Raw genomic sequence first — 12,601 nt, forward strand, 5'->3', positions numbered from 1 at the left:
ATAAAGGCGAATTTGCTTTATTCCATTGCTTGGGATTAGCCGGGCTCGGGGGTGGGGTATACTGCATTAAATTATGAAGCCAAATTTCTGACCATTTAATATTTCTGTGAATGCTGGACTCCCATTTTATCCGTGTTGGCATATTCCTACACTCCTTGCAATTCTTATCTCTTCTTTGCAACTTCGGACGTCTTGCAAGAGAGCAGCTTTGTCTAAACTAAACTAAATCCCCAACCCTGCACGACATTTCGCTATCGTGCTTAAGATAGCTTTTGTTTTACGTCTTTCTTCTGCTATTGTTAATTAATTCTTGACGTTTAACTTTTTTTCGATTTAAGCTTCGATGGTTGCGCTTGCCACCTTAGGGTCTTTCGAGAAGATATATTGTATGGATGATCTCAATTTAGTTACTTTATAATCTCCGACAAGGCTTGTAAATGGTAATTTAGCGCATTGGAGTTTCCATAAAGAGCTATGCATGGTAGTAATCTCTGTGAACTCAACCATCTGCGTAATCTTGTTGTAATACTACTCCCCATTTGTTCACCTCTAGAAATTATAGAATTATATATAGTCCATTCGCTCAGCTCTATAAATTGTAAAATTATATATAGTTCATTTGTTCAACTCGAGAAATTGTAAAATTATATATAGTCCATTTGTTCAATTCTAGAAATGGTAAAAATATATATAGTCAATTTGTTCAACTCTAGAAATTGTAAAATTATATATAATCCATTTTTCCAACTCTAGAAATTGTAAAATTATATATACACCCCGTTATTATCCGCCGTTCTAGATCGCGTCATGCCCAAACTGATAATTCTGCTATAGTTCTCATTTTAAATTTATTATAATAATCTGAAATGAGTTCAGTAATTTTAGTCGGGATATGGTCGCGTGTAAGTTCCTCGTTGACTAATTTACGTGCGATCGAACCATACGCGTTTTTATTGTTTAACCATGATTGCTATGTTGCATCTCTTTGTCTTTTAATAGCTGCAGTATCGACCCCCTTGTGTTCACTGCAAACTAGTATTCCTTGCACACTGCTTTTCTGTACTTGCTTTTGAAGCGTTAAAGCTCATACTCGTCGATTATTTGTAGAAACGAACCAACAACCGACGTAGTGTTTATTGTTATGTCAAAGTAGATGTTAATCGGAGGTTGACTTAAGCCAGATCTCGTAACGGGCCCACTGCATTCAGTCTCTGCTGATTTTATCAAAATGTTTATTGCTCAAGCAAAAAGCATCGCTGAAATAGTACACCCCATTATTTTCCTCCGTTTCTGATTGCGAGATGCTGAAATTGAGGATTCTGGTATAGTTCTCATTTGAAATTTATTATAACAATCTGAAATGAGTTGGTAATTTTAGTTGCGTTTTATTAGTAGCATTTAATGCCTCTTTGACTAATTAACGTGGGATCGAACGAAACGCGTTTTTAAGGTTCAAGAATATGACTGGTATGTTGCCTTTGTACTTTGAGTCTTTTAATAAATGTGATATCGCACCTGTGTGTTCAATTCAACCTGATATTACTTGAACATCTCCTTTCTGTACAGACGTATCGATATAGCCATTGCTTGTTAGTAATTTTGATAAACGTTGGTTCAGAAAACTTTTTAAAAACTCACTTCGACGTTCAGCAGGAAGAAGTATATGTAGATGTTGACAATGATCAATTAAGTGCCTTAGTCGAGGTCAATCCACGCACGTTCGAGAGCTTGTTTCTGAAATACACGTAAGATGTACAACGATATTAACCTATATTCGAAAGATTGGAAAGATACAAAACCTTGATCAGTAACCCAGGAATGGAACGACAATCAAAGGAAACGCTATTAGGAAGTAGCTTCCGTAATCAAAAGGAAAGCTACGTTGGTCCCACTCATATTTTCAGAGTAAATATGACTGGCTTGTTGTGGATTCGTGAAATAGCTAAGAAATGCCTGTTAGTCCTCGCAATCAGAACTCCATAATCAAGCTTAGCTATTCTCATATTCTTTATATAATTTTACATCATAAACACCTCCATAAAAACAAATAAAAAACTAAAGTTTTCGAAATTTTAAGCATGTTTTTTTTTACATTAAATTTCGGCATTTCCCAGTTAAAATAATTAATAAATTAAGCTCCTTAAAATTTTGATTTGATGTAGATTTTAAAAACAATTCTGATACAAACATTTTTTCTTGTCGGGAGAGTGTTAGACTTTTATTTTTTATCAATAAGTCGCCTTCAACAGTGCAAAGGGGTGGTAGGTCAGCATTGTTTACATTTTTGTGATCCCTTCCTTCTCTCTCATTTTTGGTCAGTAGTCGTAGTTGATGCCTTGACTTTCATGCGACCCTTCTCATTTCTCCTCTACCCCCGTTCGCCTAGCAGACGTGAGAACAGAATGGCCTTTCTCTAGGCGACTGTGTGTGTGTGTGTGTGTGCGCGTGTGTGTGTAAGTGACACTCTTTCGGTCTCTCTCTTCCTTCTTTTTTGTCATTTAAGTTCTCATGGACATTTCTCTCTCGCCCCCTCTCCCTCTATCTCTCCCCCCTCCTTTTTGCTCGCGAGATAGTTGCTGTGTGCTGATCTCTGAAAAGTGGAAGAAGCTTGTTAGTTATTAACTGTTTGGAAAACAGTCCCAGCAATTCCCTTTTTTGCCCGTTCTTCGAATCAGTTCCAGATAGGATTTCTTGAGAGCAAAACTCTTTTTTTCCAGGACTCCATCGTATCTGTGACCATACGGCGTAAACTTATTCAACCACTTTATTAAGGGTAGAGAGGCCTTATTGAAACGGTTTGAAATTGAGGTGTTTTGAAATACACTATTCATTGAAAAGGATAAAGTGTTAACATTGCCTGTCAACATTTTAATTCTTCCTCTTCCAAGCCTTGACTGAGTGATTCGGCAACATTAATTTAATTCTTCATTCCCTTTTCGAGAAGAAGTTTATTAAATAAAAAGAAGAAGAAGAAGAAAAGAAGCTTGCAACATTTTCAGAGAAAATTAATTTTAATTTGGACTCTAATCTTCAGGTGAGAGAGAGCCCAACTCTTGAACCGTTTGAAGGTTTCGCTTGTTTTGAAGAAATGCCGATAAAAGGACAGAGAAGAATTTTTTTTTATAAAAACATTGAGAAATCTTCTTTGAATTTTTTCTCCCTTTCAGAATCCCTTTTTTTTTAATTCAAGGCAAATGAGAATTCCCCACCCTTTGGAAGTCTAATTTCGACAACTTTAAAAGGGTTTTTTTTACGTATGCTGAAAACGAATATCGCATTTAACTTTTCTTCAAATAAGTCGTTTTTCGGATATTATGCAATACAATCTTTTATGTTTAAAAGCGGTGACCTAAATTAATTGTTTTAAACAGTTAATTTTCTATTTAAATAATTTCATTTTTAATTGTGTTTTAAATTTGTTTTTTTATATATTGAATTTTTGGGTTTGTATTACTGTACACACAGATTCAAAAACGTTGTCAAAAAACAAATATATAACAAATAAATGTTATCAAAGACAAGATAAGTTACTTTTCTACCAAACTGGATATATCTTTTGTGTTTTTATTCAATGTAATATGTTTATTCAGCTCGAAAAACATGCAGTGTGTACCGATGTATTGGAAAATTCAAAATGGCGCCCGACTCTCTCTTTAACACGGTAAGTTTGGGAAAAGGTGTTATAAATAATGAACTAGACAAAATACTATTAAAAAACCACCGAATATATGTCAAGTTATGTCACTGTAACATATATTGAGCGAATTTCTAACAATATTTTGTCTAATTTATTATTTATAACACCATTTCCCGAACTTACCCCGTTAAAGAGAGTCGGGCGCCATTTTGAATTTTCCAATACATCGGTAAACACTGTATGTTTTTCGAGCTGAATAAACATGTTAAATTGAATAAAAACACGAAACTTATATCCAGTTTGGTAGAAATGTAACTTATCTTGCCTTTGATAACATTTATTTGTTATATATTTGTTTTTTGACAACTTTTTTGAATCTGTGTACAGTAATACAAACCCGATTTTTTTTTGTATTAATAATGAAAAAGTTAATATAAACTTTATAGGAAAACAATTCGACGCTTCAAAAATGAGCGGACATTTTTACACGAGGAACGAAATAATGATTACACCGTGTTACTATGACCTAAATTCTTTAGCAGTTAATTTTCTCTTTAAATCATTTTATATTAAAATCGCGTTTTTCATGGTTTAATGTTGATTCTTTCAAATTTTCATATTTTCTATTTCTTAATGAATGGGACACACAAAACAAAAGTTCGGTAAATTTACTAATTCTTGGTAATCCATTACGCATCGAATTTTGTTGTTGAACAACGCACTGAAGTGCGTTGTTCAACAACCATGAACGGAATTCATCCTTTGGGTGGTTCCAGACGTTATCAATCCACGTCTGAACTTCTTCATATGCAGCCATAGGTGTATCAGGATTTTTGTAGGAATTTTTGACACCTCCTAACACGAAACTGCGAATAAAATATAAAAAAAACTCGTAATTTCTCTTTTAAAAGTGGGTTCTTTATTTTCTTTATTGATTATGCTTCCAAAATAAACTATTAAAATTGTTTTAAATGTAATAGAATTTTTTTTAAACAGTAATGAAATTAATTGAATTTTACGAGTTCAGTATTTTTAAAAATCTATCAAAATTTTTCTATTGATTCAATTTTTACGATATTTTCAGGGTCAATGTGAAATTTTATGCTCTTTCAAATAAACTAAATATAATATTTTAGACAAACGCACCCCCATTTTCAAGTGTCTATTAAAAAGTAAGTAATAAATTTACTCACCAAAGTTTTATATATCACAAACTGAAGATAAAAGATCAATAAATAATATATTCAAATTTAAAACAACAAAAAGTACTGGTTTTTTTTTTTAGAAATTTGCCTGTAAAGTCCGAAGTTTAAAAACTTTTTTTTTTAAAAACCTCGGTGTTTGTTTTTTCTTTTTTTTTTTATGAAACATTGGTCCTTGCTCCCTTAATTGAAAAGAAAAATTAGGACGTGAATTACATTTTTCGAGTAGTTATAAGCTTGGAAAGACAGGGGTCGAATTAATTGACGCCGCCCATTTTAAATGTCTATTAAAAAGTAAATAATTAATTTACTCACCAAAGTGTTATATATCACAAATTGAAGATAAAAGATCAATAAATAATATATTCAAATTTAAAACAAAAAAAAGTATTGTTCTTTTAGAAATTTACCTGTCCGAAGTTTAAAATATTAAAAAAAAAAACACGTTGTTTGTTTTTGTTTTTGTTTTTTTTTTTTTTCACGAAATTTCTGACACACCTAAATTGCAGCCATATTGTTGGTAGAAACTGCATACTCTGAAATCATGTAGCAAAACTGATCTGGTGGCTGGCTCAAGGTCAATTTCCACTTCGCAGTCCATGCGCTTTTGTTGTCATCAAATGTAGCAAAGAATTATTTTCTTCGATAGACATAACTACACAGCTTCTTTCCTTCCACCAAGCGTTACACCTCCAGCTGCTATGATTATGACGCCTCCTAGTTCTTGTATTGCATCAATTTCGAATCAACATGTCGTAACCACAGAGTTTTTCTTGCATCACCAGAACGTCAACTTTGGCTGTGTCACACTTCTCAGTCCAGATCGTGATAGCCCCTACATCACAACATGCTAGGAATAAGCCATTGATGGTCATAGTGCTGACTAGTTGCTTCCACCACATCTGACAGTGAAGTGCACTAATTATAGGCTGGGAACACCCTATGTCTACGAATGCCGAACAGTGCACATCGTCAATTTCAATGCCAATGACAGGCAATCCTGGGTTTATTGGTTGGCAGAGGGCAAGGGTGGCGATAGTACCATGCCCCCCCCCAACTTCATTTCTTAAACAGTTGCGAGATATGTGCCCAAATTTATTGTAACGTTCTCTGCGCTCGTGGATACACACTCCTATATCACTTCAACTTCGGCACACCTTAGCAAAATGATTGGCTTCCCCACATTTATAGCAAACTGAGCTCTCGCGCTTATTACTACCTGGGAGAGAATCCATATCTCGAAAACTAGCTGCTGCTGCTGCTGCTGCAATTGGTTCCTGTTCTTTACAGATTTTTAGAGCTCGGGCCAATAACACGTCTGTTGTTAATTCATCAATTCGTGACGATGCCTACAACAGTTTACCGATCTCCTCAGGTAAGTCTACTAAAAAGGCACAGCTTAATATCTTCTCGTTGATTCCACCAAACAGTACAGATAACTTCTGTAAATAAGCTAGGTACGCGTCAACCGTTTCCTTGGTGTAAAGTCGCCGGCTCGTGAACTGTTGTCATGCAACAAACGGATCCGTACCAAACGCTGTATACAAGCTCTGCTTGATTTTGCTCCAGTCTGGTTCATCACCGAGTTGCTGTTAGACTGCATAGGTTCCTCTGTTTAACCTCAATGAGATGACTGTGGCTGTTCTTTAATTTTGCACAGTTTACAGATTTTCTCAACTTTCTCAACCCATTCAAGAACAGACGGTCCAGTGATAGATCCATCAAACTCGGATATCAAGCGAAAGTCGAATCCGTCCATATTTTTTTTTTTGTTTTTGAATAACCGTTTATCATGGATTGAAATACCTTGTAATTAAATAGCTCGTTATTTATTCTGTACTTCAAATCACCAATTTCTCGGTTAAATTCCACCCTTAGAAAAACTTCCTTCTTTGTTTCATGACTGACCCTTTGAATCATGCACACGTGCTAGTCAAGTGAGACGTGTTTCCCTACAATTCCTAAGAATTATGTTTTAGATAGAACAAAATGTGCGTTCGAATGCGTACCAAAAACTTACATTGATTGAAACATTTTAAAAGAAAACAATCGTATCCTACTTCAGTTTACCGAATATATTTGCTAGAATGTTTCGAATGTTTTGTTCATGCTTCTATAATTACCGATATGATCGACATTTTCCTAAGATTCCAGTTTATTTCATGTCGTACATAAGACTTTGGTTTGGTTGGTTTGGTTGGTTGGTTGTAAGTCTACTAAAAAGGCACCTTTTCGGGTTATTTAATGCCGAATCCAAAGATTTTGAAGAACATTTTTTTAATAGAATATATTTGTTGTTTTCACATCGGTTTCTATTTAACCCATAGTTGGGACCCTAACAGGTACTACCACTCCGGGTCAGAGTGGACCTGGGAGCAATGGTAATTAAAGGGTGGCTCCACACTCCCTAAAGCCCACAAGCTGGGGCCTCAGCACTGGATATAGTTTGTCATATCCAGGGCCCCTAAGAGGGACTTTTACCCTCTGCAGGGGAGCAGTTGGCGTATTCTAATGCCCCACCGACAGGACCGCATAAGACTTTGATATTTCGTTATTTTTTATTCTCAGCACTGCATGGTTTTGTAAAATAACTTCTAAGGCTGATTATTTTTCTTGTTGCATATAACGATATCAGGTTTAATTATGTTTCTTTCTTGTTGCATATAACGATATCAGGTTTAATTGCTCCGTTTTTAGGTACGTAGCTGTAAGAATTACATAAACATAGTAGATTATTTTTAACTGCTCTTTTATGTATATGTTTGTAAGACTTGCTGCTGTATTCCATATTCAATTACTTACTACTTATTACTACCTGGGAGAGAATCCCTATTGCATGTCGAAAACTAGCTGCTGCTGCAATTGGTTCCTGTTCTTTACAGATTTTTAGAGCTTGGGCCAATAACACGTCTGTTGTCAATTCATCAATTCGGATATCAAGCGAAAGAGGGATGTCGTATTATGAGTTATGTCCCCCTTCGGTCAACTCTTTAATATAAAACAATACAAGAATTGCGTCCTTTGTGGTTAGTAAAAATAAATACATGGACTTGCTCCATGGCTTATCACGCTTAAATGTATCTTGTCTTCTGGTGTCTTTTTTAATAAGGTTCATCTCGTATCATATAATGAAACAAACATAATTGGACACCAGGGAGAGAATCCATATTGCATGTCGAAAACTAGCTGCTGCTGCAATTGGTTCCTGTTCTTTACAGATTTTTAGAGCTCGGGCCAATAACACGTCTGTCGTCAATTCATCAATTCGTGACGATGCCTACAACAGTTTACTGATCTCCTCAGGTAAGTCTACTAAAAAGGCACAGCTTAATATCTTCTCGTTGATTTCACCAAACAGTACAGATAACTTCTGTAAATCGGCTAGGTACGCGTCAACCGTTTCCTTGGTGTAAAGTCGCCGGCTCGTGAACTGTTGTCATGCAACAAACGGATCCGTACCAAACGCTGTATACAAGCTCTGCTTGATTTTGCTCCAGTCTGGTTCATCGCCGAGTTGCTGGTAGACTGCATAGGCCTCTTCGTTTAACCTCAATGAAATTACTGTGGCTGTTCTTTAATTTTGCACAGTTTATAGATTTTCACAACTTTCTAAACCCATTCCAGGACAGACGGTCCAGTGATAGATCCATCAAACTCGGATATCAAGCGAAAGTCGAATCCGTCCATATTTTTCTTTTTGTTTCTGAATAACCGTTTATCAAGGATTGAAATACCTTGTAATTAAATAGCTCAAGTGTTATTTATTCTGTACTTCAAATCACCAATTTCTCGGTTAAATTCCACCCTTAAAAAAACTTCCTTCTAAATGCAACGATCTTTCCAGCCGACTTCCACGCGTCTGCATAAGTAACACGCCTTCTCTCAACTCACTTCGTGCTCGCTTCACGTCCACTTTTATAGACCAGTCTCATATTCATCAACATTCAGAGTCACGTGATTATTCACCATAAAACAAACTGTCTCGCCATGTTGGTTTTTCCTTTCTTTCTCTTTCATTTCGTTCCATGACTGACCCTTTGAATCATGCACACGTGCTAGTCAAGTGAGACGTGTTTCCCTACAACTCCTAAGAATTATGTTTTAGATTTAAAAAAATGTGCGTTCGAATGCGAACCAAAAAACTTGCATTGATTGAAACATTTTAAAAGAAAACAATTTAAAACTTCAGTTTACAGAATATATTTGCTAAAATGTTTCGAATTTTTTGTTCGTGCTTCTATAATTACCGATATGATCGACATCTTCCTAAGATTCCAGTTTATTTCATGTCGTACAAAAGACTTTGATATTTCGTTATCTTTTATTCTCAGCATTGCATCGTTTTGTAAAATAACTTCTAAGGTTGATAATTTTTCTTGTTGCATATAACGATATCAGGTTTAATTGCTCCTTTTTTAGGTACGTAGTTGTAGGAATTACATAATAGATTATTTTCAACTGCTGTTTTATGTATATGTTTGTAAGACATGCTGCTGCATTTTATATTCAATTTCCTGCGTAGTGGACATATTTACACATTGCATTGTGTCGTATTGTATAGTAGTAGTCCTCCAGCAGAACCTTACAGCTAATTAATCCTATAATTACTGGCATGATAGAATTCTTCCTAAGATTCCAGTTTCCTTTCTTGTAAATAGACCTTGGCATTTTGTTATCTTTTCCCGCTCAACCTGTTTAAATAAACATTGTTGGCGATGCTAACTTCTACTAAGATAGATTATCTCCCTTTCTATATATGATGACTTTCCTCTTACATTTGGTTTATATATTATGATGACTTTCCTCTTACATTTGGTTTATATATTATGATGACTTTCCTCTTACATTTGGTGCATATATTATGATGACTTTCCTCTTACATTTGGTGCATATATTATGATGACTTTCCTCTTACATTTGGTGCATATATTATGATGACTTTCCTCTTACATTTGGTGCATATATTATGATGACTTTCCTCTTACATTGGTGCATATATTATGATGACTTTCCTCTTACATTTGGTGCATATATTATGATGACTTTCCTCTTACATTTGGTGCATATATTATGATGACTTTCCTCTTACATTTGGTGCATATATTATGATGACTTTCCTCTTACATTTGGTGCATATATTATGATGACTTTCCTCTTACATTTGGTGCATATATTATGATGACTTTCCTCTTACATTTGGTGCATATATTACGATGACTTTCCTCTTACATTTGGTGCATATATTATGATGACTTTCCTCTTACATTTGGTGCATATATTATGATGACTTTCCTCTTACATTTGGTGCATATATTATGATGACTTTCCTCTTACATTTGGTGCATATATTATGATGACTTTCCTCTTACATTTGGTGCATATATTATGATGACTTTCCTCTTACATTTGGTGCATATATTATGATGACTTTCCTCTTACATTTGGTGCATATATTACGATGACTTTCCTCTTACATTTGGTGCCTATATTACGATGACTTTCCTCTTACATTTGGCTTATATATTATGATGACTTTCCTCTTACATTTGACTTATATATTATGATGACTTTCCTCTTACATTTGGTGCATATATTACGATGACTTTCCTCTTACATTTGGTGCATATATTATGATGACTTTCCTCTTACATTTGGTGCATATATTATGATGACTTTCCTCTTACATTTGGTGCATATATTATGATGACTTTCCTCTTACATTTGGTGCATATATTATGATGACTTTCCTCTTACATTTGGTGCATATATTATGATGACTTTCCTCTTACATTTGGTGCATATATTATGATGACTTTCCTCTTACATTTGGTGCATATATTATGATGACTTTCCTCTTACATTTGGTGCATATATTACGATGACTTTCCTCTTACATTTGGTGCATATATTATGATGACTTTCCTCTTACATTTGGTGCATATATTATGATGACTTTCCTCTTACATTTGGTGCATATATTATGATGACTTTCCTCTTACATTTGGTGCATATATTATGATGACTTTCCTCTTACATTTGGTGCATATATTATGATGACTTTCCTCTTACATTTGGTGCATATATTACGATGACTTTCCTCTTACATTGTGTGCATATATTATGATGACTTTCCTCTTACATTTGGTGCATATATTATGATGACTTTCCTCTTACATTTGGTGCATATATTATGATGACTTTCCTCTTACATTTGACTTATATATTATGATGAGCCTGCAGGTTCTCTTGTTCAGTCGTCTCACCATTAAAAGAGGCGATGAATTGTTTTATCTGAGACAATTTCTTTTCTGCAAAGATTCAGCCGATTTTGTAGTTTCCCTTTTCAATATGTGGTCTTGTTTTTGTGCTCAGGACGCCCGTTGTTATTGCAATTGAGAGACTCATAATTTAGAGTTATGCAGCTTAAGATATCTGGTTAAGCTCCAGACGGAGGGTGTTGTATGTTACAACTCTGAACAGCAGGAGTAACTCTTTAGTTCTGTCCTTGTAACTTTTGTAGTTTGACATCTGACAACTGAGCTCTTCCTTACATTTTCATGCTCTAGACTTACTGATCATCTGGTTCTGCAATTTCTATTTTAGTTGTTTGCAGTAGCTTTGCCATTGATAATAACGAGGAAGAACCAGTGAGTTACGATTTGAGAGTTTTACATTATAAGCTGCGTATGATAAGGGACGTATAGGGGAGTAAATTCACAAATAATATCATGGTTGTAAGTGATGAGATGCCATGGTTAAAACTGTTCAAATGAATCAACAAAAAGCTATAAGGAGAGCCTTAATACCCCCGAGGACGATGCTAAGTAAGCATTTAAGTTATTTCAAGTAAGCATTTATTTTTTCAGAGTAAATTTTTGTTTCAATAAAGATGATGTATAAGAACAATTATAAATTCATGGTTTACAAGATGATCAAGTGTGAGTTCTGAAATGTGTCGAAAGATTTGTTTTACGAGAACTTTAATATAATTATTGTTCACATGAATCTGGTTTTCACATTTTATGGTGTCTCATATGTCTCGTTAGTTCTTCTTTACGAAAACATGAAAATACACATTTTTCACAAGAATATGGGTTTCCCCTAACGTGAAATCTCATGTGGTTCGTTAGTTGTTGTTTGTATGCACATGAATAATCACATAGTTTACAAGAATATGGTTTTACTCCAGAGTGATTTCTTTTATGTTTCTCTAGATTTGATTTATCTGAACATGAATATGTACATAGTTCACAAGAATATGGTTTTACTCCAGAGTGATTTCTTTTATGTTTCTCTAGATTTGATTTATCTGAACATGAATATTTACATAGTTCACAAGAATATGGCTTTTCTCCAGAGTGAATTTTTTTATGTTTCTCTAGATTTGATTTATCTGAACATGAATATTTACATAGTTCACAAGAATATGGCTTTTCTCCAGAGTGAATTTTTTTATGTTTCTCTAGATTTGATTTATCTGAACATGAATATTTACATAGTTCACAAGAATATGGCTTTTCTCCAGTGTGAGTTCTTATATGTACTGCTAGTTTTGATTTTTGTGAACATGAATATTGACATAGTCCACAAGAATATCGTTTTACTCCAGAGCGAGTTCTTATGTGTCTCTCTAGACTTGATTTATCTGGAGACGAATATTGACATTGTTCACAAGAATATGGCTTTTCTCCAGTGTGAATTTTCATGTCTTTCACAAGATTTTGTTCCTCCGGACATGAATATTGATATTGTTCACGAGAAT

The sequence above is a fragment of the Euprymna scolopes genome, chromosome 46 (genome assembly GCF_053919585.1).
Source record: "Euprymna scolopes isolate OS-2025 chromosome 46, ASM5391958v1, whole genome shotgun sequence".
NCBI classification, from domain to species: Eukaryota; Metazoa; Mollusca; class Cephalopoda; order Sepiida; family Sepiolidae; genus Euprymna; species Euprymna scolopes.